The 25,995-nt window shown below is 36.1% G+C and overlaps 1 pseudogene; it reads left to right on the top strand.

Moving 5' to 3' along the window:
• Positions 1–741: 741 nt before the first annotated feature.
• LOC149150455 (flap endonuclease GEN-like 1) lies at positions 742–17,913 on the top strand (annotated as a pseudogene).
• The last annotated feature ends 8,082 nt before the right edge of the window (positions 17,914–25,995 follow it).

Genomic DNA, 25,995 nt, shown 5'->3' on the forward strand with positions numbered 1-25,995 from the left:
CGATATTCTTCGCATTCAACGCCTCCGTGTTTTTAGTTATGTATCGTACCCAATGCTTTTATGTATGCAGCATACCGAGAAACACACATTCACTAGAACCTTTGGTCGCCCGTATTTTTTTAGTTGTAATGAAGTTCCATTAAAACCTCTGTTATCCCAAATTGATGTTTTAGCAGATGTTTTTTTGACAATTTTTGCCAATTTTATAACACTAAAAACCTCTATTATAACCTTTGCTATAAGGTCTTTTCCTTGTAATGAATGCATTTTCAAGCAAGACTGGAGTGATTGTTCTAAATCCCCCAAAATTGGTGAATATAAAAAATAATGAAAACCATAGGGTTTCCCATGGAACATCTGAGACATCTAACACAAAAGCAATATTTTGTAGATGATTGCAACGATGATATTATTTTGGCATCGACAATGTATTAACCTGAATACGTCACCTTCTAAAGAGTTGAATTTTGATACCTCAGATACGGTTCCAAATTATATTCAGTTAAATGTATCAAATGTCATTGTGGTGAAGTCTCTATAAGGAAGACTTTCCTTTTTCTTATCACATTCTACATTATTTCATGACAGAAACCTCACAATTTGTCCCATATATTTACTTTATTCTGGCTGTAAATGGAGTTGAAAGCTATGTGAGTGAAAGCCAACACTTCATCCCTAAGGACCTGTATTTCTTAGAAATTGATATAAAGGATAGCGTAGTATACATATTAAAAGGAAATGATGGATGATGAGAAGACTAGAACATTGAAAGGGGGAGAATGGACTGATTTTGTGGAGAAAATGGTCAATGAGGTGTCAAAAGAGGTCGAAGAGGATGAGAACATAGTTGAATTTTCTAATCACTACCAAAAACCTCACGATCATAACCAAGGTAACATGAGGACCATAATAAATGCAATAAATTGAATTATAAGGTAGATAAACTCAGGATATTTGCAGATCAATCATAAAAAGGAAACCTTCTATGCAGAGATAAACCCGACAGTACTATACGACATATAGACTATATGCAAACAAGTCAATTCTACACGCAGAAAAGGAATGACCAACCTAGAGATAATGGGTCAAAAATAATTTAGCAACAAAAAGAATGAGTATTCATAAACACAATTCAAATGAATCGAACTTGCATTCAACTAGTATGAAGAATCTTAAGTTGTAACAGTCATGACAACGAAGATGCAGGTAAGGAATAATTGACAGCAAGGTTCACAGGAACAGAGTTGATAGGAAAGACTACATAATAGTGATGCAGCAAAGCCGGATCTTTCCCCACAGTATGCAAATAAAATTGCATGTCACACTGTGTCCCAAGATTAATCACTTGATCCATGGTGAAAACCCTCTATAACCAAGGTTTAATGTTCTTAATTAAACTCTATATGGAAACGTTTAATTAACTATCCAAAGTCTTAAACTTTAATAGACCTCTGATTAATTCTTAATCCTTATAACTTAACCCTTCGGTAATCACCTGTGCATATTAACCATACCACGGTCTTTAGACTTTGGTTAAACTCAACTTAACCCATAATACATTATTCCACTCATTTCTATTATAACTCTCCTATAATAGAAATATTCCATAAACCAACTTAAACCTTACCTTTCCACCATTCCACGGACCTTTGCACGTATACCGATGCTCCCTTTATCACGTTCAATCCACACCATTGATCTGTCTCCTCGATCCGACGGTTATCGCGTCGTCCGCTCACTTCTTCAGACTGACTCCTTAGCGCATTAAATCTCCACTGTTTATTCCTCCTACCTCAATCCAACGGTGATCGCGTAATCTCGCGCAGATTACATGCACGATCAATATTAGACCGAGAGCACACGAGAAAAGTGGTTTTCTCTTCCCACCGTGTGCTACATGTCAACCCCTAAGGCTAATCGCGTAGAATTCAGAAATACCATTTACAGCCTTGAGCCCGCGCGAGAAACTACTTACCGCCTATGAAGACCGTGCCACTATTCAGCTAACACGTGGCTTAATCTGATCCCTTCACTTCTTGACTTTATTTTGCACGATAAGATCTCTGCCATTCATCTCACACAATCTCGTCCGTTGATCTGACTGATCCAATGGTTCCTGTGCACGGTTACTTCATTTCTTCATGCCTTTCCTTTCCTTCGTCTTTATGCGATTTCTCAGTGTTCTGGTCTATTCACCCGACTCGCCTATATTTTCCTTTGTGCGTTTATCCCTTCTGAACTTGTTCAATCACTTTTGATTGTTGTACTCCTCCTCTGTGCACTGTCCTCTCTCTGTTCTTCTGTGTATTAGGTGTTCTCCAGGGTTTCTGGTCTTTGGTTGTTCTGCAACACAACTTCCTCCTAAACTTACTTCCGCGTACTCTTAAACACTGTCACTCCTAAGCTTCAACTTTGATCCTTCAAATGGATTCAAACGATCAGATCACGATCCTTCATCCTCCACTTCTTCTTTGTGTTTTGCTTAATTCCACCTGCATACATATACTATGCAGAATTACTCTAATTCACACACAATCTATAATTCCATCAATCAACACACATCACACACTCAGGAATCGAAGTCTTTGTGTATATATAAACAAATAATTACATAATGAGTCTCTCTCTGTGGTTTGATTTTCTAATCAGTGGCCTTTTCCCTTTCCTGCCCGTAGGCTTACAGTCAAACTCTCTAACTAACTAACTAGTAACTCTCTAACTAGTCAACCCTCTTCTATGCCTTTTAGGCTTACATTTATACAAAAGGTTTTGTAACCCATTTCCTGGTTCAGATCCTTAATCTGTTCATCAATTCCGAAAATATCTCAATGATCCCTTGAGGATTTCAACAACTTAACTAAATCCTAAGGATTCTCTTTAATCCCCAAAATCATGAAACCAATTCCTAATCTAGAATTTACAATATTTCAAAATCTCTCAATCCTCACTAATCACTCATCATCACTCGTGTTCTCCTACATTCGAGAACATTTACAAAGATGCCTCACAATATCTAATTAATCCTTATTCTAGTTTCTATCATTAAAATCACTCAAAACCTTAATACATTAATTTAATACTCAGGAAACCAACTTCCTTGAAAACACAAGACCCCCTATGTCTACTAAAATACAATGAAGTTTCTAAGTTGAATGCTCCTACATCAAATAGAAGCAAAACGAGTAGATGTGACAGAGAATTAGGTTAAAAATCTAACGCATGCAAAGCCTATGCACTGAATAATTATTGATATATTAATGTTTGTTGTGCACAGATGATTCGATTGTGTAATATGCATTATGGCGTTACAAAAGAATATATATTTGTGTTATATCCAATGCCTTTACATCCTATGCCCAATGAAACAAATTCAAAATCCTATAATGATATGAAAATGCTATAAATTGATTGGCAACGTTAATGCTTGCATTGTAGTGCAATGTTAAATGTTTGCAACATTCCACATATGAGTATTGACTAAGAGATTGGATCTCAAAAGTTGATCGCCTTACTCTTTCATGCGAGCATTATTGGAGTAGCCTTATTGGAGAAAGTTATGGTAACGTTATTGGAGCAGCATTAATGGAGAAGGTTATCCCAACGTTGTTAGAGGCGTTATTGCCTTGATATTATAAGAGTGCAACATTCATAATTTTCCATTCAACATGCAACATATGCCAATGTGATCGTTGTAACGTTATTTCTTTGATATTATAAGGCTTATTACATTGCAGCGTGCAACGTTATTAAATCAACGTAAACCAACATTATTAATTTGACTTCTAAGCCTTATTTTGAACCTCATTTGGTATGAGTGTTAAATACATTTTCCATTTGGAGCAACACTAATACATTTGGAGAACAACTTATTATTTATTAATGGTGCCTTTTGTTGTTTACAATAGTGTGTATGGGTTATTTACAATGGTATCAAATAATGCCAAGAGTTTGATTAGTTGTGTTAATGGAGGCAGGGCATATTAATGGTACCTTTTGTTGTCAATGGTGGGTATTGATTGTTTACAATGGTATCATGGAGCGTGTTATCTACTGCATATTAACATATTATGGAGATATGTTGATACATATTATGCAACATTCATTATGGAGCTTAATTATTCAAAGAATGGTCATGCGATTGATTATGGAGAGCATTTATATACGAACGGCGTAGGAGCCTTACTATAATGGTCATGCGATTGATTATGGAGAGCATTTATATACGAACGACGTAGGAGCCTTACTATTGAGCGTTCGATACAATATAATTGAGCGTTGCATATACTCGAGTGATGCATATATATATATATATATATATATATATATATATATATATATATATATATATATATATATATATATATATATATATATATATATATATATATATATGGACAAAGTTATATGAATATAGTTCATTAATATCAATATATACCAGTGTTTAGTGTTTAACATTTACATGGGATGACCTTCATATTTTTCAGAGTGCAAAACATAGCATTACGTAATAATTCATATATTGGACATGCACAGTGAAAACAATATATCAAAGGTCGAGCAGATATACTTGTTTTTGGCTTGCATTTGGGAAAATGAGCTACTTTGTCCTCATGCTTTTGGTATCTATTATTTACCTATTATTTCTGCATCTACGATGATTATCCATCTTACAAACACTGCCCTCTTTTTGGTTGAGAACGATGTGTATACAATATTGCATAGTGTATATGGATTACTATATAAATTTTCATCTCGAGATTGCCTCTATAACTAAACCTTGTAGGATGATGCCAATATAGTTCAAATTGGCAAAACATACATTGATAAGGACAAAAGTGAAGTTTGTCAAATCTCAAATTGGAACCCAAATATTGACAAAAGAAGAATAAAGAAACGCCAACTAGTTAAAATATCAGATTGTGCAATCAATGGAGCAAGCTACTCTAATGAAAAATGATCCTAATATTCCAACAACTGTGGAGGAAGGCTCAGTTACGATTTTCTCATGCAGAGAACACCCTTTTTCCAGCATTGTTGATCTCAAATCACGTCGATTTTATCTTGATATAATGATAACTTCAATCTTGGTGACAGATTTTCGAAAGGATGATCCGTCAATGATAAATGCAATATGCCTCATCTAGACAATCCATTGGCAATTACAAACTATGTATAAACCTCTTTGTAGCGCAATACTAATGCTAAGTGGTGTTGCAAATCTAGCAAAGGTAAACTACAGTCACGACTAGAGGAAGAAGAACGAATAACATGGCTTGCTCGATGGTTTCAAATTATTGAAGTGAGAGAATAATGGCACAGCTGCAAATAACAAAATCTCTCCAACCTCTTTCACCATAATCATGATTGTGGAAAATCCTCACAAGTGGTATAAGGTATTATGATATCCTCATGTTCCATTTAGTTCATCAAGTCAGAAAAAAATATGCACAAATTTGTTACAGATTGTTGTAATCCATTTAAATAATGTCACAAATTATTGAGAAGGAAGTTAAATGTTAGCAACGATGAGGGTTTTGGCACATCCTTCTTCTAGTGCTTGTACTATGCATCATATGAGGTGAAATTCATGAACTGGAGTGATTTTTATCAGATAATTACACAAGGAATAAACACCTTCTTTAAATGGAAGGAGTTGCAAAACTAGAATATTGTAATTGAAGCTTGCCAAGTTCTGTGATATGACAAAGTTAACCAATCAAGCATCTCACTAGAATTTCCACTGGAGTTGTTCATGGCAGACATTTTGGCTCCTTGTTCACTACAAGAACTTTCAAAGAAAGCACTTCTGCTTTTATTTTAGATCCTCCAATCTCATAAGAATCCAGATCACCATGTTGTCCTCTTGTTCAAACTCTTTTTAAACAACCTCAATCGATAGAAAAGTGGACACAACTGGTGCAAATGAGACTATGCATTGAGATCTATTGAAAATGATTCTTACGACATCAAACTCCACATTATTCAAAGTTTCATCCACCACTACAATATATGTCTGTTATTAGCTTCCTCTTTAGCTCCCTTTTTTGCTTCCACTAACTATTTTAGTGTATTTTTCTCCACCTTTTTGAAAAATAAGCGTTATTTATCAAGTGGCGCTAATTTTGGCTTTTTTACGCCGATCGGAGACAGACAACGATGAGCCTCTTCTTTAGCTCCTGATGTAGCTTCATGTATAGCTTCTTGTCTAACGTCCTATTTTGCTCTTGGTTATGACATTGTTTTTAGTGTCCATTTTAGGTTCTTTTTTAGCTTCCTCTATAACATAATATTTTGCTCCTCATTATGGGATTGGATATGAATTCTTTATGTTACTCATTTTGAGGACGACTTTTGTAATTAAGTTGGGGGGAGGAGTGTACGGTATGTATCGTACAATACATTATGACTATAGCCAAATTCAATAATTACCATCTCACGGGAGCATAATACACTCATCCTATATCAGTAATTACCCACTGTTGTTGTTACTCCTACTTTCATTTCTGAAAATCAAAGTGACTACTTGTGAATAATTCCTAGTAGTTGACATTTATGATTGGAAGCTTGAATTCATTGAAAGAGTATCCTTAATGGTTCCCTACCCATTGGCATTTCATTCGACTGAGATTCTCTACCCAAGTGTTTGTCTTGACAAAGTGTCGACATGTAACAGTGTATGAGCAGCAATAGTCTTTAAAACAACAATGGGAGGAGCGACAGTTTGTCATGAAGTAGAATCCATTGATGCGCTACTACACCATCCAGAAGCCCTATAAATATTTAGGAAGGCAAGGTGGTTAGTCTACTTTGAGAAGCTGGGTTTTAGCGAACAAATTACTATGGAATCCACACAAGCTCTGTAGGAGCAACATTAAGAGGTTAGAGTATTCAAAATTATTGTTACATACATAATTTCCAAGGTGACAGATTTACTTCAGGCGGGGGCTCACTCGTTTTCTAGGAAAAAAGTAGTTCCAACAGCTAAGGCAACATTTTTGTAGCGAGAAGAGGAAGTAAGGAGCAGGGGGAGAGGTATTGATAGAACATCCCTTCCTCACCATGGGGATGATGTGGCTTTCTTTATTCAAAAGTTCATTACTAGTGAGGGACATTTTGGGATAGTATTCAATTATCATTTTCAATTATTGGCACATCTTTGTAACTTACTCCTGATAAATTTTCCCTATTATTTTCTAAAATATTTACAACATATGGCAGAGGTAGTGCATATGGAAAAACATCCAAAGAGTTTCTTAACTAACCATGTGTTCATCAAGTTAATCAGAATTCATTCCTTGCAACAGTAGGGAAGCACGTGACTAGTTTATTGGCAAAGTCACATGCACTAGCCATTAAAACAAAGGAAAGTGAAAGTGAAGAACATGAGGTAAGTGTTGAAACAACACTAGAAGATAAAGAAATTACACCTCCTAGACAAAGTAGAGAAGCTACACTTCTTAGACAAAGAAGAAAGGTTACACCTCCTAGACCCCGTCGCAAAAATGGTAAGAGATGGAGTTCCATAAGAACATTTTTTGGTACATCTACTAAAGGAAAAAGAGCATACACTAAAGAACACGTGGATATATCCAGTGGACAATTTGAGGATAGTTATCATGGATGACCTATTGAGGAAGAAGGGCCTAAGATAAAGAGTGTTGAAATAGGGGCACCTCGAACAATGGCAGATGAAGAAGGGGTTCCTGAAATAGAAATTCTTGGGGAATCTAAGGAAGTATAAAAAATATACTCCTATACAAACTACAGTGAAAAAGAGGAAATTGAAGAAGCTAGAAAGTGAAGAACATGAGGTAAGTGTTGAAACAACACCAAAATATAGAGTAGTTACACCTCCTAGAAAAAGTAGAGTAGCTACACTTCTTAGAAAAAGAAGAGTGGTTACACCTCCTAGACCCCATCACAAAAACCCTAAGAGATGAAGTTCCATAAGAACATATGCTAGTGCATCCACTGAAGGAAAAAGAGCATGAACTAAAGAACCTATGGATATATCTAGTGGATAATCTGAGGATAGTTATCATGGATGCCCTATTGAGGAAGAAGGGCTTAAGGAAGAGACTATTGAAATAGGGGCACCTGGAACAATATCAATTGAAGTAGGGGTTCTTGAAACATAAATGCTTAGGGAATATAAGAAAGCATCTACAAATATCTACTCCTGTAGAAACTATGGTGAAACAAGGAAATTGAAGAATCCATTGGGTGGAAAGAAACCTAAGAAGAGAGTGCGGGTAATTGTTACACCATCAACTACCCCAATATCTGAGGAATGTACTGATACAACATAACCGAATGAGTTTGAGGATAACAAAATGAAGAGAAAGAAGAAGAATTTGTAAAAGAACATACCTCGACACCTGAAGTTCATGTTGTTCCACCTGAATCAAAGGAACCTGAGGAACAATAGAAAGAGGAGGAGCTCAAAAAGGAACAAGAAGATGTATCTTTACCAAATAAGTCTAAAATTGACCTCCTTGTTTAGCAAATTAATAAATTGAAGGAGGAAAATGAGAATTTAAGGAAACAACTTACCATGGTTGAAGGGAAGCTTCAGTCTAGAAAACAAAATGGATTAGAAACCTTGGTAGAAGTGGCAGAAGTAATGTTAATTAGATTATGTGATGGATGTAAGGAAGTGTTGGAGGAAGCAAGTTATGAAAGGCCAACCACTATTTCAGTTGGAATTCAAGTTGGAGAGCAAGATGAAGAATTCCAAACCATTGTTCCACAAGAACCTGCTGAAGATGTTGTTGTTACACAAGAACCAACAGTTGAAGTAGAGTGGGATGGATATGTTGGGACGTGAAATTGACATCTTTTTGCACTCATTTTCCTACTTTTTCTTTACCTTTTTTTTAATTCTCGAGACCATACTCTACCACTATAATGACCATTATCAACCTAGGTGTGTCTCTTTTTATATGCCATCCTTATGATCAAATTCTACTTGTAATTTGGCATGAGAACTATTATTTCATGTTATTTTTCTCATAATACTGACAATTGGGTTGTTACAGGTTTTATCATATGTTGAGATGTTGTTGCAGGATTACTCTTTCTAGTTTTACCTCGCTAAGGATAGAACAAGGACTTGCTAAGCATCGTTGTTACACATGAAGATATATTTTGGATGCGTTGACCTCCTTCAATTAGTTATGAAGATAAATTTGGAAAGTGTATTGTTCAAAGATAGTTTGATTGTCAAAGGAAAAGTTTATGGACATCACAATTGGAACAATTAGGATTTTATATTGATAATTATTGTAATTTCGAAAAGTGGTTACAACTTTGTCCTAACCTTGGAAATTGTTATCAAATTGTTAATGTGTATTCTCAAATTAGATCACATGAGAATTGAGAGATTCTCATGATGATCTTATCATTGCAATTTGAAATTATAAAGAGGTGTACTCTCTGCCCGCACAAGATAGACATTATAATTTTGTATGTTTCATTAATGCAATCTCAAACATTGGTGGCACCATACCTTTATGTTGACTAGCTTGTGTGTTGTGTAGTATCACTGTTATTTTTAGTCTTGTTCATGCTTTAATGATTGCAAAATTCTAACCATGGTATTGTGTAATAACATAGGTCTTGGATCGATCCCTTTGTTAGTGTGAAAGTTATTTAATTCATGTTACAGTTTGATGGTGTGTTCATTTCATTTGAATGTGTGTTTCAACATTTGTTGAGAGAATGGTTTCCAAGAGTTGTCTTCTTTTCTGAATAAAAGTGGCAGTGTGACAAAGTGGTTTTATTCTACAATGTCTGTTTATTTCTTGACAATGTGAACAAGGTTTGAGAGTGTAACAACCATAGTGTTGAGTTTTTGAGAGTGTGATTACAACGATTGAGTTTCAGATTCATTACCACTAGTCATCATTTTCCCTTGCATATATCTTGCGAATAGCCTCGCAATAACAAAACCTATCCGGATTGAACATTATTATGAAGAGTTGGAACTATTGCTCTGAATTAAAAGGACAATTGTTCTGCCCAAGAGAAAGCTGAAGAAAAACCTATACACAACTTTCACATAATGCAAGTTGAAGCAAAACTTGGAATGTTGTATGAAATCTGAAGAAAAATTATTTAAGGGTCAAAGTAAACATATAATAATTCAAAAGTGTGTAAAATAATTAAATAAACAGTCTACAATTTGAATCAATCAGATTGACCAATAAATGAAGTATGGGCGTGCATTTTAGTGAAGCAAGGAAATTTTGGCCCGTTTCACAAAAATGCACACCCAACCTTCATTTCAAGGCCAAATTGAATAATTCAACTTTGAGAGTACTTTTTTACTCATAATTAACATTATTTTTTCACATAGAAATTTATGTTGTGTAATAATATGCCAAATTGGATCGATTTCGTAGGGTTAAAGTCAAGGTTTTTGTGCCTCAAATAAATGCACACCAAGACCTGTACTTAATTGACTGTGCGATAATGATCATTCCAACCTAAATATAAAACCATTTTATGCAACATAACATAGTCATTTTCATAAAGGAAATGTTATACATTGAAATCCAAGTTTGTCGGAATAACAATTGATCATATCTGCCAATGATCACAGTCAAAACAAATATGCACTCCCAAGCCAAACTAATTACACTCTTGGTAATGAAATTTGAAATGGGACATTATTGGACAATTCCTAACCTTATGCTATAACCTTGCATCATGTCTATCAAATATCCTACATAACTATGTTTCCCACTTATACACAACTTTCACATAAGGCATGTCGAAGCAAAACTTAGACTGTCCTGACAATGCAAAAGTGTTTAAAATCATTAAATAAAATATATACAATTTGAACCGATCATATAATTTTTCCAACAAGTGAAGCCTAGGCATGCATTTTAGTGAAGCCAAGGCAATTTTGGCCTGCTTCACAAAAATGCACACCCAACCTTCATTTCAAGGCCAAATTGAATGATTCAACTTGGAGAGTACTTTTTTATTCAAAGGTAACATTAATACAATTAAATATTTTTAATTTTTCTCATATATGTTTGTGTTTTTAAAAAATACTCCAATTTGCATGGATTTCAGAGGGTAAAAGGCAAGGCTTATGTCCCTCAAATAAATGCACACCAAGAATGTTTGGGAACAAGGTGATGGACTAAGAAAAATCAAACTTGAATTTTAATAGTTGAAACTTGTAGTTTCTTGGTTGAAATGCTATAAGGAAAGGCTAGATGACCTTATTTTAGCAGTAATTAGGTTTAAATGTTGTTAAGGGATAGATAAAGAGATAACACCTAGGGTTTACAGGGTCTATTTTAGGGTTTTTCTATATTGTGTATATATTTTAGGATTTTAAGTTTAAGATTAGGTCCAGTTGCCTAGTTAGGGTTTGAAGATAAATAGATAAGGAGAATGGAGACAAATATGACTAGTTCTTATTTCTTGTTTGACAATTAAGTCTATGAAAATATATAACAATGCAAAAGTGTGTAAAATCATTAAATAAACAATCTACAATTTGAAAAAATCAGATTGGCCAATAAATGAAGCATGGGCATGCATTTTAGTGAAACATGGCAATTTTGGCCTACTTCAAAAAATGCACACCCAACCTTCATTTCAAGGCCAAATTGAATGATTCAACTTGGAGTATTTTTTTACTCATAGGTAACATTAATACAATTAAATATTTTTATTTTTTCACATATATGTTTGTGTTTTTAAAAAATACACCAAATTGCATGGATTTCAAAGGGTAAAAGGTAGGGTTTCTATGCCTCAAATAAATGCACACCAAGAATGTTTGGGAACAAGGTGATGGACTAAGAAAAATCAAACTTGAATTTTAATAGTTGAAACTTGTAGTTTCTTCTAACACCTAGGGTTTGCAGGGTCTATTTTAGGGTTTTTCTATATTGTACATATTTTTTAGGGTTTTAAGTTTAAGATTAGGTCAAGTGGCCTAGTTAGGGTTTGAAGATAAATAGGTAAGGAGAATGGAGACAAATAGGACTAGTTCTTATTTCTTGTTTGGAAATGAAGTCTAAGTAAAGATATAACAATGCAAAAGTGTGTAAAATCATTAAATAAACAATCTACAATTTGAATCAATCAAATTAGCCAATAAATGAAGCCTGGGCATGCATTTTAGTGAAACAAGACAATTTTGGCACGATACACAAAAATGCACGTCCAACCTTCATTTCAAGGCCAAATTGAATATGATTAAACTTGGAGAGTATTTTTTCACTCGTAGTTAACATTACTACAACTAAATATTTTTAATTTTTCACGTATATGTTTGCGTTGTTCCAAAATGCTCCAAATTGCATGGATTTCAAAGGGTAAAAGGCAAGGTTTTTGTGTCTCAAATAAATGCACACCAGGAATGTTTGGGAACAAGGTGATGGACTAAGAAAAATCAAACTTGAATTTTAATAGTTGAAACTTGTAGTTTCTTGGTTAAAACCCTATAAGTAAGGTTGGATGACCTTATTTTAGTAGTAATTAGGTTTAAATGTTGCCAAGGGATAGATAAAGAGATAACACCTAGGGTTTGCAGGGTCTATTTTAGGGTTTTTCTATATTGTACATATTTTTTAGGGTTTTAAGTTTAAGATTAGGTCAAGTGACCTAGTTAGGACATTTACTATAAAAATGTTTGGGTGCCATTTTAATGCAAAAAGGACATTTACTATCATTTATGAATAACCAATTGCATGATGGAAATTTGGTCAATTCTACCCATGAGAAAGAAGTGATGGCCATCTTACATGCCATCAAAATCTTGCAACCCTATTTTTAAAAGTGTTATTTTTAATAAACTATATCTTATATCTAAATATTAAATTTTAATTTTTTAATTCAGTGTCTGAGGAAAAATAGGAATAAAGGAGCAAAGTTAAAGCACCTTATAAACAATTTTATTCACTTAATATAATTTTATTTTCTTTGTAAAAGTGATTTATAGAAAAATAAAGCAATAAGTAAAAAAAAAACAATAACAACAACAACAAAAACAAAAACAAAAAAACAAAAAACAAAAAAAAAAACTCATTTGTGTGTGCATTCCTCGCGATTTATTTAGTGTTATTTCTTGCATTCAAAGTGCATTTCTCATGGTCTATGTAGTGTGCATTCTTGCTTTCAGTATGCATTCAACTAGTGTGTCTTGAACTTGGACAATAATGGCCTCAATTGAAACAGCGATGTCCTCTTCCCCACAAATAGTTGATGCATGAGGTTACTAAGAGAAGTTCACAATCAAAAAATTCAAAGAGTGTGTCGATACATGGATAGATACAAACAATTGTCCACCAAATATGCTAGATATCCCGAAAAGGGCACATGTTTATCAACTAAACAAAGATTAAATGATTCACACTATCAATTTTAGCATCGACCATATATAGACCTTCACGAGGCTCATATTTAGTTTAGTTTCTCTGTCTACTTATATATTACATATCTCATATACTCATTTTCTATGGATTTTTGATAAATGAACCTATCTACTTTGTTTAAGCTTTTTGGATGTCCTCATAGGTTCTTTGATTAGCAATTTGCATACAATGATGATCTATTACAGATGATCTTACCTGGCACCCTACAAGGGTTATTTTGTTGTGGATGAAGACTTTTTGTCGAGATGTTTTTGTATTTGTTTTTCCAGAGTATGGATCTAGATAGATCCTTCTTGAATGCATTCCTAAAGTGCATATACAAAATGTAATTTTGTTTATCTTGATAAATAAAGTCACAATTTTTTTCCTTCGAAAAAAAGAAGAAGGAAAAATGAATATTAGTTTCATATCTTATTATTCCATAGGATCTCTTAAATTTATTTTTCCATGGAAACATTATTGGGTAGAGTCCTGGAGTGCTTCCTCCCATTTTGTAAATGGTGTCTATAGTAATATTTTCTGAAATACAACATATGCTCCTAATCTACAGGGATTCTATTAAACTTAAACTCACGACCTCTCACCGATCTCTACCCTGAGATTGGGCGGTTCAAACCAATTGAGCAATTTGAGTGAGATGAGGATCTCTTGACTTATAGAAACCAAAATGAGCTTGAAACTTTGATCTATACCATGTTCGGATACAAAACAATAATTTAGAGAATATCAAGCACCTATAGGGGACCAAATCTCTTGTGGTGCAAAACTATTTTAAGGTGCAAAACTATTTTAAAGTGAAAAACTCGAGGAAATGTTTGCACCTCATGAGTTTTGATCCCTCTGGTTGTTTGATAAATGAAAATTTAAGATGGATATATGTTGGTTTAAACAAATTATATTAATATAAAATCTCTTATAGAAGAAATAAATGTTTATTCTTTCCCATATGTCATAGATTTTTAAACAACATATATCACTATTTCACAAATCCTAGTTTTTGAAACAACTTATATCAACATAAAATCTTCCTTCTTTCTTTCTCAACATATAGAAAACTAACTTTTTTCTCTTTTCCAAATATCTTATAGAGTTTATAGTATTCGTCTTCTTTTGTTATATAATCTTCCATCTTTCCTCTAACGTATAGATGAAATGCCTTTTTTATTCTTTTCCATAGATCTTACAAAGCCTTTGGTAACCATCTTCCTCCCTCATATAGACAAAATAACTTTTTACTCTTTTCCATAGATCCTAGAAAAACCTCTATCATATAAGTTAGTCTATTTTATTCAAGTTTGCTTAAATTTTTCAATGCTAGTGCTAATATGATGATTTGTATTTAGGATCTACCCTTGTAAAAGTGAGTCAATGCAGTTAGTAGTAGGGTATATGTAATGAGAGTAAGGTTAAGAAACCGTTTAAATTAAGAACTTTTTATAAGATGGATACCTTATTAATGTTATTAGTAATGAAATGTTAAAATACTAATTACAAATCTAAGCTCCTCATGTAAATGAATCAATTATGAAACATTAGATTATGTTTTTCGACACCTTCGGTCTCTTCTGGGATGGTTTCAGGTGGTTTTGGTTCTCAGGTAATTTATTCCTCAGACTCTCTGTTTTGTTCCCCTCTATCGATTGTTTGTGGTGCTTCACGAAATGTGGGGTATTTCTATGAAATGTCATGGGTCCCCCCTTCATGTGGGTTTTTTTCGCCTGTTGTGTCTGTTAGACCCCGTCTTGTATGTCAAATGTGAGATTGATTCTTCTTCAAAACCCTGTTTTGAAGAAGAAATCATTAAATGTGTTTTTTAGAATATGTATCAAATTCTCCAGCTCTTCAAAAGGCAGCAGCTTCCTTAGCTCCTATTTCTGATAAAAGCACAAACAAAAGAAAACAAAACATCATCAGCAATCAGAGGCAAAGCAAGTTACAAGCTATTTGGAGAGGTCTCACTGGAAATCCCAAACAAACTTCATTGTCACAGCTATTGAATCAAATGATTGTGTTAGCGCTGGGAATGCCCTGCGTCTTATTGATCAACGGAATGTGATCCGAGGTGATTTTGTGCCTGTTAGTGGTGACTCTGTGAGTAATATGTCTTTGAGGCAAGTTCTGCAAGAACACAAGGAGAATAAAGAAGGCCTCGAGTTATTGAAGATTGCCATTGAGAAAGCAGGCTATACTGGCAAGGTTGTTATTGGCATGGATGTAGTTGCTTCCGAGTTTTACACTGAGAAGGATCATGCAGTTCATTTGACACAGGAATTTGAATCTCTTTATACCAATGGACCTGTAGGTGGCGGTGCACTCATCATTGATTATGGACAAATATGGAAGGCGCCCACTTCTAATGATTGCTGCAGGAGGAATGTGCATAAGCTGCTTCATTATTAGATCATTCTACATACAGGGACATTTTGATGGGTCTTCTTTTCTACTACTTGCAAGAAAATTATCATTAATTGATCTTTTGGGTTATATTGCAACATTTTCAATGGGCATGGGTGGAATTCCATGGGTCATAATGTCTGAGATATTTCCTTTGAATATGAAGCGTATTGCTGGCAGTCTGGTGTCTCTCACAGCTTGGTTTGGTTCATGGATTGTCACCCTCACTTTTAATTCTCTCTTTTCTTGGAGTTCTACAGCTTCCTTCTTTATATTTTGCATATGGCTTTTCTGAGGTTCATATCATCGCACTCTGTGGCATCCAAGGATCGTATATAATCTCTGTACCTGTGGCTTGCATCTATGATTATAATGGTTCGATTTGTTCAGAATCACAACTTATTGAGGTGTTGGAAGTCCTATATGAGCAGTATACACAATATTTGACTTACTGCAAGTATTCTGATTTATCTCAAAACACAGGGAAATGCTACAGAACTATACTGTTCATGTTTCCATCTAGTCCCTTTAGCTTGGCATGAGAATCAACAGATCGGAGAACCGGTAACTATGACTGTGACTCTGAGGTCATCTCTTAACATGCTCGAAGGAGGCACAGGCTGTTGTATTTGGCCAGCAAATTTGTTCCTATTTGAGTTTTCGTTCTCTCATCCACAACTTTTTTCTAATAAATCTTGTTTTGAGGTGGGATCCGATGTTGGTTTAGTTGGCATATGTCTTGCTAATGTTAAAGCTTCTAAGGTTATACTGAGTGATGGAGACTTGTCTAGTTTATCCAATATGAAGTTTAAATTAGAAACAAATCAGATGAACTTCAAAACTGTGGTGCAGAAGTAATATTGGAAGCAGATTGTAAAGAGCCCATTATAGAATGCTATAGGGCATCTGATATTGATATGATTCTTGGTTTGACGAGGAAGCATCTAATAGCCCTGGCATTATTGGTAGGTTGTGACTATAATGCACGCAGTGTACCAGGAATTGGGCTTAACACTGCAGTGAGCATAGTCCGCTTATTCAAGGAGGATGAGATTCTGAACAAGCTTCGTGATTTAGGCAAGGGGAATGCATCATCACCTTCAGAGATGGATACATCAGTATTGAACTGTGTTGAACCAGAACTTCCTGGTGACATGCACACTAAAAGAGAGCACCATTGTTCTCATTGTGGGCACTTGGGGAAGAAAGGAGATCATAGGAGGCTTGGTTGTGAGGCTTGCAAGACCCTTTACAATGAAGAAAGGTGTGTAGAAAAATCTCAAGGATTCAAGTGTGAATGTTCAGGCTGTCTGCAGGAGAAGAAGAGAAAGGAACATAAGAAATCCCTGGACTGGCAAACAAAGATTTTTTCTAAAATTCGTGCCACTGATGGATTTCCAAATGAAGAAATTGTTGATATATTTCTTGGTCAAGAAACCACAGGCCTTCCTGATCAGCAAAAGTTTGTGAATTTTGTTCTTGGAAAGCCCCTCAAATGGAACTTCTTGAAGACTTCTTAGAACATCATTTGTACTGGCATCGATCATACACACGCCAAAAAATCCTCCCTCTATGCTCTATGTTGCTTCTGAGGGATATGGCGGCAAGTAAGGCAGGGTCGAATGCACAAGAAAAAAACTGGACTTTGTATAATAGATACACTCCACATTCCATTGAACGTGTTAAATTCCGTTACTCCCGATCCTTTTATGTGCTGAAATGGAAATATGTAAATTCAGAGTCCAGTGATGATGACTGGTTAGGCTTGAAGGCTAAAGCATTCCAGCAGCAGAAGAAAAAGGTCTCTGAGGTTCAGAAAACTCATGGTGAATTAGATGAAGATGACAGTGCAATGGAGGTTGAGGCACTTGAAGGATCTCTATTCATAACTACAGATGAAGACATCAAGCTTCTTAGGTCTGCATGTCCTGAGCTGGTGGATAAATTTCAGCATGAAAAGACTGTAAAGGGAAGGAACAAGTCAGTATCCAAAGGAAAGAAGAGGAAAGCGACCTCCACTGGAAAGCAACTCAATATTACATCATATTTTAAATCTACGAAAGGGCCAGTTATGTCAAAACATCAGGAAAATGGTCTATTCGCATCAGATAGTTGATGGCCGCATTGAGTTGTTTATATATAAGTCGTTGTTTTATGATAGAACCTTCTGCAGATGAATTAAAGATATCAGTAACGTGGCAATCGTTCCAATATGTGGGCATTCGATTCATCTAAAAGAGCATATGTGGCAGTTTGACCCATATTTTAGCAATTTCCGTAGAGTGGCAAAGCATATCTCCAGAAATTTGAGAGCACTTGCAAAGTGGCATTCAAAGGTTCGATTGCCTATTTCTGTCTTCACGCTGGAATAATGGAAGGCTTTTCTATCTTTAAGAGCAGATGGAGGATTCTTTTCTATTTTCATGGCTTTAGTTGAAACAGCGCCCCTGTTTTTGGGTCGATCTGTTTTCTCCTAGAATAGTTTATTTAATGTATTAAAAAATCATTTGTAAAAGAGAGTAGGGGGAGAGAGAGTTCTGAGCGCTGGTGGAGAAGAGAGAACAGAGCTTCATTGTACAGATTTTGACAGAGATTTTAATTAAAAAATGCAGCTCTGACCCCTGAGATTCCTGTGGTATGAGATTTAACATTTGTGTCCTCTTTTGTTTCATATGTAGCCTGTTATGTGTTCATGTCATTTCATGATCGTTTCCATTTGAACAAATGAAGTGTTAAGGTAGAATTCATAATTTATATGCTCTGCCTTTAAGTTTGTTCATATTTAATGTTTTCTTCTGTTTGACAAGGATTCATCTTCTATGCCCTTGTCAGCTCCTCAGCAGTCTTGCCATTCCATTTAATCTTAATTTGATGTTAAACTTTCTTGCCTACCTTGCCTCAGGGGATAATCTGTGTTTTTGATTATATTTCTCTGTTCAAGCAGTTTCTTTGCCCCATGCAGCGCAGAAAACCCCATCATCCATTAAAACCCCTTTTCCTATCAATTTACTAGCCTAAAATCAGTATTCTTTATTGGTCATCTCAGCCCCTTTAAAAACCTTTTGCCGAGATAGACCCGGAGAGAGCCCTCTCCTGTCCTCGTAGGGCTAGCTACGAGGCTAAGTGGTTTGATGTTGCCTTGGATTTTGTCTTCTTCAGCCTGAGGCCAAATTCGAGCGCTAACAGTGTTTATGTTGGATTTGGGTATTTTTCAACCAAGTGTTTGGTATCTCTTCATCTTTTGCCCTAGATGAGGATTTTTTCCTTCCTCAGTTGATAGTGTTTCATTTTCATTTGCGGACCTAATTTCTGAAGCGAAACACATTTCTAAGGGATTTTTTTCTACTTCTAGTGGAATGCTAAAGCATTTTCAAGCAAACGGTGGTCATGGTTTTACTCCGGAGGTTCAAGATGTTGGCAATAACCTGGTTTAGGAGCTTGGGAGAGAGGAGGGTTCACACTCTCCTACAAAAGAGTAATCTGACTCTCAATCAAAGTCGAAGAAGGATAAAGTTCTCAAATGTTATAAGTCATCTTCTTCTTACCATTTGAGCCTAAGGGTTGACGTTGAAATGGATAAAGTAGGATTTTTGGTGGATAAGGCTTTGGTTAGCTATACTAGGGGTGGAAATTTTGATATTGTCACTTTGCAGGAGTGGCTATGCGTCGAGAGTACTCCAGTGATACAAACCCCTCCCGAGATATTTTAGATAGCCAAAGGTTGGTTTCAAATTATTTTTCATTCTCATGAGGACACAAAATGTATCGCTTGTTTGGTTTGGGCTATTGAGTTGACTCATATAGCTTTCAAGTTCTGGAACCATCTCTTTGATGCAAGCAGGGAACACTTCAATGTGGTTCCCATTTGGGTCAGACTAGCTGGCCTTGCAACCAATATGTGGAATGAGAAAAGTTTCATGGACCTTGGAAACTCTTTGGTGGTTTATATTGTTGACTATTCTTTCCGAGAATTAAAGGAATTGTCGTTGGCCCGTATTATAGTGTATTTAGATTTATGGAAGAGCCTGTATGAGACTATTGATATTAGCAAATGGGTGGAATGGCTTCAAGTGTTGGATTGTGACGGTATTCCATTTTGGTGTAAGCATTGTCACAAATATGGTCACGCATTCGTTTTTGCAATCCCCCATTCGAATGTGGAACTTTGCGGGGGTGAAGAAAAATTTGAGGTTTGATGCTAATATGGATATGGGCAACAATCCAAAGGCCAAGGAACTGGTCGCGATCGATATGGGTAATAGTATGAAGGGTTCACTTGATTTAGGGATTTCAAATGCAATGCCACAATTTTTTGTGTCTTTTGGTGGCAATGAATCGCCTCCTATGGATGGTGGTGGGATTTATTCAACTATGGTGCTGGTCATTGAATTGTCTGCGCTCAATCTTGTGGCTAGTGATGGGGTTCCTTCTCAAGCTTGTCGAGGGATGACTTCTATGGCTTCGTGACCCCTAAGGAATGTAACCATGAGGCATATTGACTTTCTAAGGAAGGCCTTTAGTTGGATACAGTGCTATGGTTAATTGAATAAAGATTAGATAATTCACACTATCAATTTTATCATCGACCATATATGGACCTTCACAAGGCTCATATTTAGTTTATTTTCTTTGTTTGCTTCTATATTAAATATCTCATATACTCATTTTGTGTGGATTTTTGATATATGATCCTATCTACTTTGTTTAAATTTTTTGGATGTCTTCATAGGTTCTTTGATTAGAAATTTTCATACAATGATGATCTATTAAAGATGGCCTTACCTGGTACCCTATAGGGGTTATTTTGTTGTGGATGAAGACTATTTTTCGGGACGTTTTTGTATATTTTTTGTCGTAGTATGGATCTAGGTAGATCCTTCTTCAATGCACTCCTAGAGTGCATATACAAAATGTAATTTTGTTTACCTTGATAAATAAAGTTACAATTTGTTTCCTTGGAAAAATAAGGAAAAGGAAAAATGAATGTTAGTTTCATATCTTATTATTCCCTAGGATATCTCAACTTTCTTTTTCCTTGGAAAAATTATTGGGTAGTGTCCCGAAGTGCTTCCTCCCATTTTGTAAATGGTGTCTAGAGTAAGTTTTGCCACAATACAACACATGCTCCTAATCTATAGGGATCCTATTAAACTTGAACTCATGACCTCTCACTGATCTCTACCTTGAGATTGGGTGGTTCAAACCAATTGAGATATTTGAGTGGGATGAGGATCTCTTGACTTAAGGAAACCAAAATGAGCTTGAAACTTTGATCTTTACCATGTTCGAATACAAAACAATAATTCAGAGAATATCACACACCAAGAGGGGATCAAATCTCTTATGCAAATATCTTTTAGAGTGCAAAACTTGAGGAAATGTTTGCACCTCATGAGTTTTCATCCCTCTTGTTTCTTGGTAAATGAAAATTTAAGATGGATATATGTTGGTTTAAACAACTTATATTACTATAAAATCTCTTATAGGAGAAATAAATTTGTATTCTTTCCCATAAGTCATAGCTTTTTAAACAACATATATCACTATTTCACAAATCCTAGTTTTTGAAACAACTTATATCAACATAAAACCTTCCTTCTTTCTCAACATATATAAAAAATATTTTTTTTCTCTTTTCCAAATATCTTATAAAGTCTCTAGTATTCGTCTTCCTCTGTTATATACTATTCCATCTTTCCTCCAACGTATAAATGAAATAACTTTTTTATTATTTTCCACAGATCCTACAAAGCCTTTGGTAACCATCTTCCTCCCTCATATAAACAAAATATTTTTTTTACTCTTTTCCATAGATCCTAAAAAACCTCTATCAAATAATCTAGTTTATTTTATTCAAGTTTGCTTAAATTTTTCAATGCTAGTGCTAATATGATGATTTGTATTTAGGATTGACCCTTGGAAAAGTTAGTTGATGCAATTAGTAGTAGCGTATATGTAGTGAGCATAACGTTATGACATTGTTTAAATTAAGGACTTGTTACAAGATGAATATCTTATTAATGTTATTAACAATGAAATGTTAAAATACTAATTACAAATATAAGCTCCTCATGTAAATGAATCAATTATGAAACATAAGATTATGGTGAAAATGATGAATAGCTAAATTATATGAATTTGCTCCTATTGAATATATATTATAGATAAATTTTACACACACACACACACATATTGAGAGGAAAAAAAATCAATCTTCCTCTTAGTACGAGGGCGAGAGCGAGGTTGTTGGTACTAGGCTAGCCCACAAGTATACTCCCTTAAGAGTTCACTTGGCACGAAGCCAATTAAACAATTTTCATAGGCACAAAGCTATTACAACAATGCTTATCATGTCACTGGTGAGAATTTGAACCTAGGTGGGGAAGATAATAACCATTTCGTCCAACCACCTATTGTAGCAGTTACAATACCACCAAAATTTTCACCCCGTGTGTGTAGAAAATTTCTACAAACCTGGCTCTGATACCATGTAGAAAAACTCGTGCAGGTTAACCCGATAATGCAATATAAATCAAAGCATAATACTATAACCTAATTCTACTATCAATTTTGTGGAAGCTTAAAGATTGAGCTGAACAATATAACCAGAAGAAGAAGCATCAACAACACAATACACATGAAAATACTTTGGGGAAAGCCTCAGCTAAAAACCCCACTATCTGTATTATCATACAAGGTGGAAATACATAGGAATTATAGAAAGCCTTAGCTCTCACAGCTAGCCAGCTCTCAGTACAATCCTCACAGATGCTCACAGGCAATCTTGGCTTCTCTCAAGCCTTCCTCTCTGCCCTCCAAGCTCCTATTTCCTTGCGTTGTTCCTCTGGGATGATTCTCCTTCAACCAAGTGGAAAACTCATTCACACAGTGGATGATCTCCTGATCTCACACACTGTCAAAACTGCACAATCCTCAAGGAATGGATCCTTGACTGCATGCATGAGTTTTCTTTATAAGAAAACACATGCAATTGATAGCACATTGTCCTTGACTTTAATCTCAACTGGGTCTTTCTCAGAATAGACATGCATGAGTTTCTGATGAGGGAATCTTCAGTTAACTGGAGTAGCACTAGTTGAGTGCATGCATGCATCAACTGACTGTTAACTCTCTATTAGTTCCTCAAACAGTTTGGAACTAATTTAACTGGACTTAACTCATTAAACTGAGTTAACTAATTACAACTCAAATATAACTTGATCTTATCTCCTTAATTTAAGGGATAAATCTTGCATGACTTCAGAAAGACTTCTAACTTGAATTTCTCCAACTAATTAATTCAAAATGAATTAATTAATTATTTCCAAGTAGCTGTTAAGACTAAATTCAATTTTAATTCACAATTTAATTCAAGGACAAATTAAATTAGAATATTCTTGTTGCCATATTTCAACACTCCCTCTCAACAAGAAAGAGATTATCTGCCACCCCGACCCTGTCTCTATGGAACTTGAATTTACACTTTGACAATGCCTTTGTCAAAATGTCAACATGTTGCTCCTCTATCGAAATGTACTGCAGCAACATGATCCTCCCATTATCAACAGCTTGCTTTACCTTGTAAAGCCAACGGGAACTCACAACTGACTTGTTCTTCGATCTCGGAACCACGTCCCAAACACTGTTACGAACTATGGAGTCATACTCCTCCACCGTAGCATCAACCCAAATCGGCTACTGCACTGCTTCCTCAAAGGAAGATGGCTCAGTCTCAACACATTCCCCAGAAAGGGCCATGTATCCGGTGTACCTCTCAGGTGACCTCCTCTGTCTATGCTGAGAAGATGGTTCTCCCACATTCTCTCTCACATCCTCCAACAATTTCTCAACTTCTCTTGTGCGCTTCCATCCATCTCTGGAAGACTCTGCTTGAGTGGATGTCTCCACTCCTGGAACCTCTGCGTGCGGCTGCTCCGCATCAGTCTGAGACTCCTCCTCCTTAGGAACCAACAGATCCTCCACAACCTATAGTTGGAGCTCCCTCTCAAGGGAAACTCGCATGGCCTTCTACTCATCAAACTTGAGATCTATACAAACCAGTGTCCTCCGACTGGTAGGCAAGTACACCCAATAGTTGTGAGGTGTATCAGTGTACCCCACAAATATCCCCAACTCTGCTGTCGAATCAAGCTTCTTCCATGCATCCTTTGTCACATGGAAATATACCGATGAGCCAAAGATCCAGAAGTGACCCATATCTGGTCTCTTACCGGAGAAAGCTTTCGCTAGTGTCTTCATCCCAAGTATGCGATGCGGGCTTCTATTCTGCAAATAGGTCGTTGTGTTGCATGCATCAGCCCACAAGTAAAGTGGTAGGCCTTGGTCATGCAACATTGCCCTTGCTGCCCCTACAATAGTTCTGTTCTTCCTCTCGTCCACCCCATTATGTTGTGGGTTATGAGGTGTTGTCAACTCTCGTTTAATTCCTTCCGCTGCATAGAAGTCCTTAAACTCTTGAGAGACATATTCTCCACCGTTGTTGCTTCTCAAAGCCTTGATCTTCTTCCCTGACTCTTTCTCGACCAAAGCTTTGAACTCACAAAACTTTGTGAAGGTTTGGTCCTTCTTCTGCATGAAATAAATCTAGCATTTACGAGAATAGTCATCAATGAAAATCACATAATACCTTTGCTTCGTTGTGGATGCTGTCGAGAATGGTCCACACACATCAATATGAACTTGCTCTAAGATAGCCTTTGCTCGACTGTCTTGATCATGAAAGGAAGACTTGGTGTACTTTCCCAAGGTACAACCTTTGCATGTGTCAACTTGCTCAAGTTTACCTTTGGGAAGTCCTGTAGATATCTGCTGCATTATCTTCAAATCCCCATGATGCAAATGGCCCAACCACCTGTGCCACAACTCGCCAATGTCTTGGCTTTGCACCAGTTCTGCTTTCGTATTCAATGTTGCACAATCATCTACCTCTAGTTTATAGAGATTCTTCACCTGAATCCCTATCCTCTTGGTTTGACCGGTGGCTATGTGTCTTAGGAACGTCTTTCCTTTACTGAAGACAACATCGTAGCCTTTGTCCTCCAACATCGCGGCCGATACCAAATTCTTCCTCAATCCAGGCACATACTTCACATCTGTCAAGGTGATAGGAGCTCCATACTCCCTTTGAAAAGAAACCGTGCCCACTCCTGAAACACTATACCTTTCGTCGTCACCCATTTCTATGTGTATCTTGAGGTCTTTCTCCTCCAAGGCACTGAATAAACTTTTATCACAGGTCATGTGGAATGAGGCTCCACTGTCAAGATACCAAACACAACCCATCATCAATGACACCATGCATGCGATGAGGATAAAGTCCATTTCGAACTGAGAGGCTAATGCCTCACCTTCTGATCCTTCTGAGGATCCCTTATTGGACTTCTTCGATGGGCAATTAGTTGCATAATGTCCCATCTCATGACAATTAAAGCATATTACTTTAAACTTGTCACCCTTCTTCTCTCCATGAGAAGAATTTGATTTGGAATGGGAAGCCTTCCGCTTCCCTTTCCTTGCCTTAGTTGCTAAGGCCAAATTTTCTTCTTCATCATCCTTTGATGAAGAACCATCTCATGTGTTGCTCCTGATCTCCTCCTGCATGAGATCCAACCACAGTCGTTCCCAATCCGGCAGTTTCTCCCTTCCATTCACAGAGTCCTGGTAGCTATTCCAACTCTTTGGAAGGCCAAGGAGAGCGAGGCTCACCATATCTTCATCGACAGTAGTTATTCCCACACTGCCAAGCTCATCTTTGCAGGTTGTGAGCTTGTTCAGATATGTGGAAATAATATCGCCCTTCTCCATCTTGATTCTTCGAAGATTATCCTTGAGCGCCAATTTCCTCTGGTCGCTACTATTCTGGTAGAGGTCCTTCAATGTCTTCCACATTGAAAATGGAGCATCCTTCCCATGGAGACTCAAGACAATATGGTCTTGAACTCCGTCAAGGATGATCTATCTCGCCTTCGCCACACACTTCTTCCACTCAGTGAACTCTTGTGCATTAGTTGAAGCTGGGTTTGGGATTTCTTGATCAATGAATTCCTTTAAGCCACTATCTTCTAATACAGCCTCCATTCTATCTTTCCATGCTATGTAATTCGAGCTACCTCCAAGGCATACTCGAGTCTCAAGCCATAGAACGCCATTAGTCAACCTTGAAGTATGATATGAATTC

This window comes from Pinus tabuliformis, chromosome 9 (genome assembly GCF_031772625.1).
Source record: "Pinus tabuliformis cultivar Carrire ecotype Pingquan chromosome 9, CPIR1, whole genome shotgun sequence".
Taxonomy (NCBI): Eukaryota; Viridiplantae; Streptophyta; class Pinopsida; order Pinales; family Pinaceae; genus Pinus; species Pinus tabuliformis.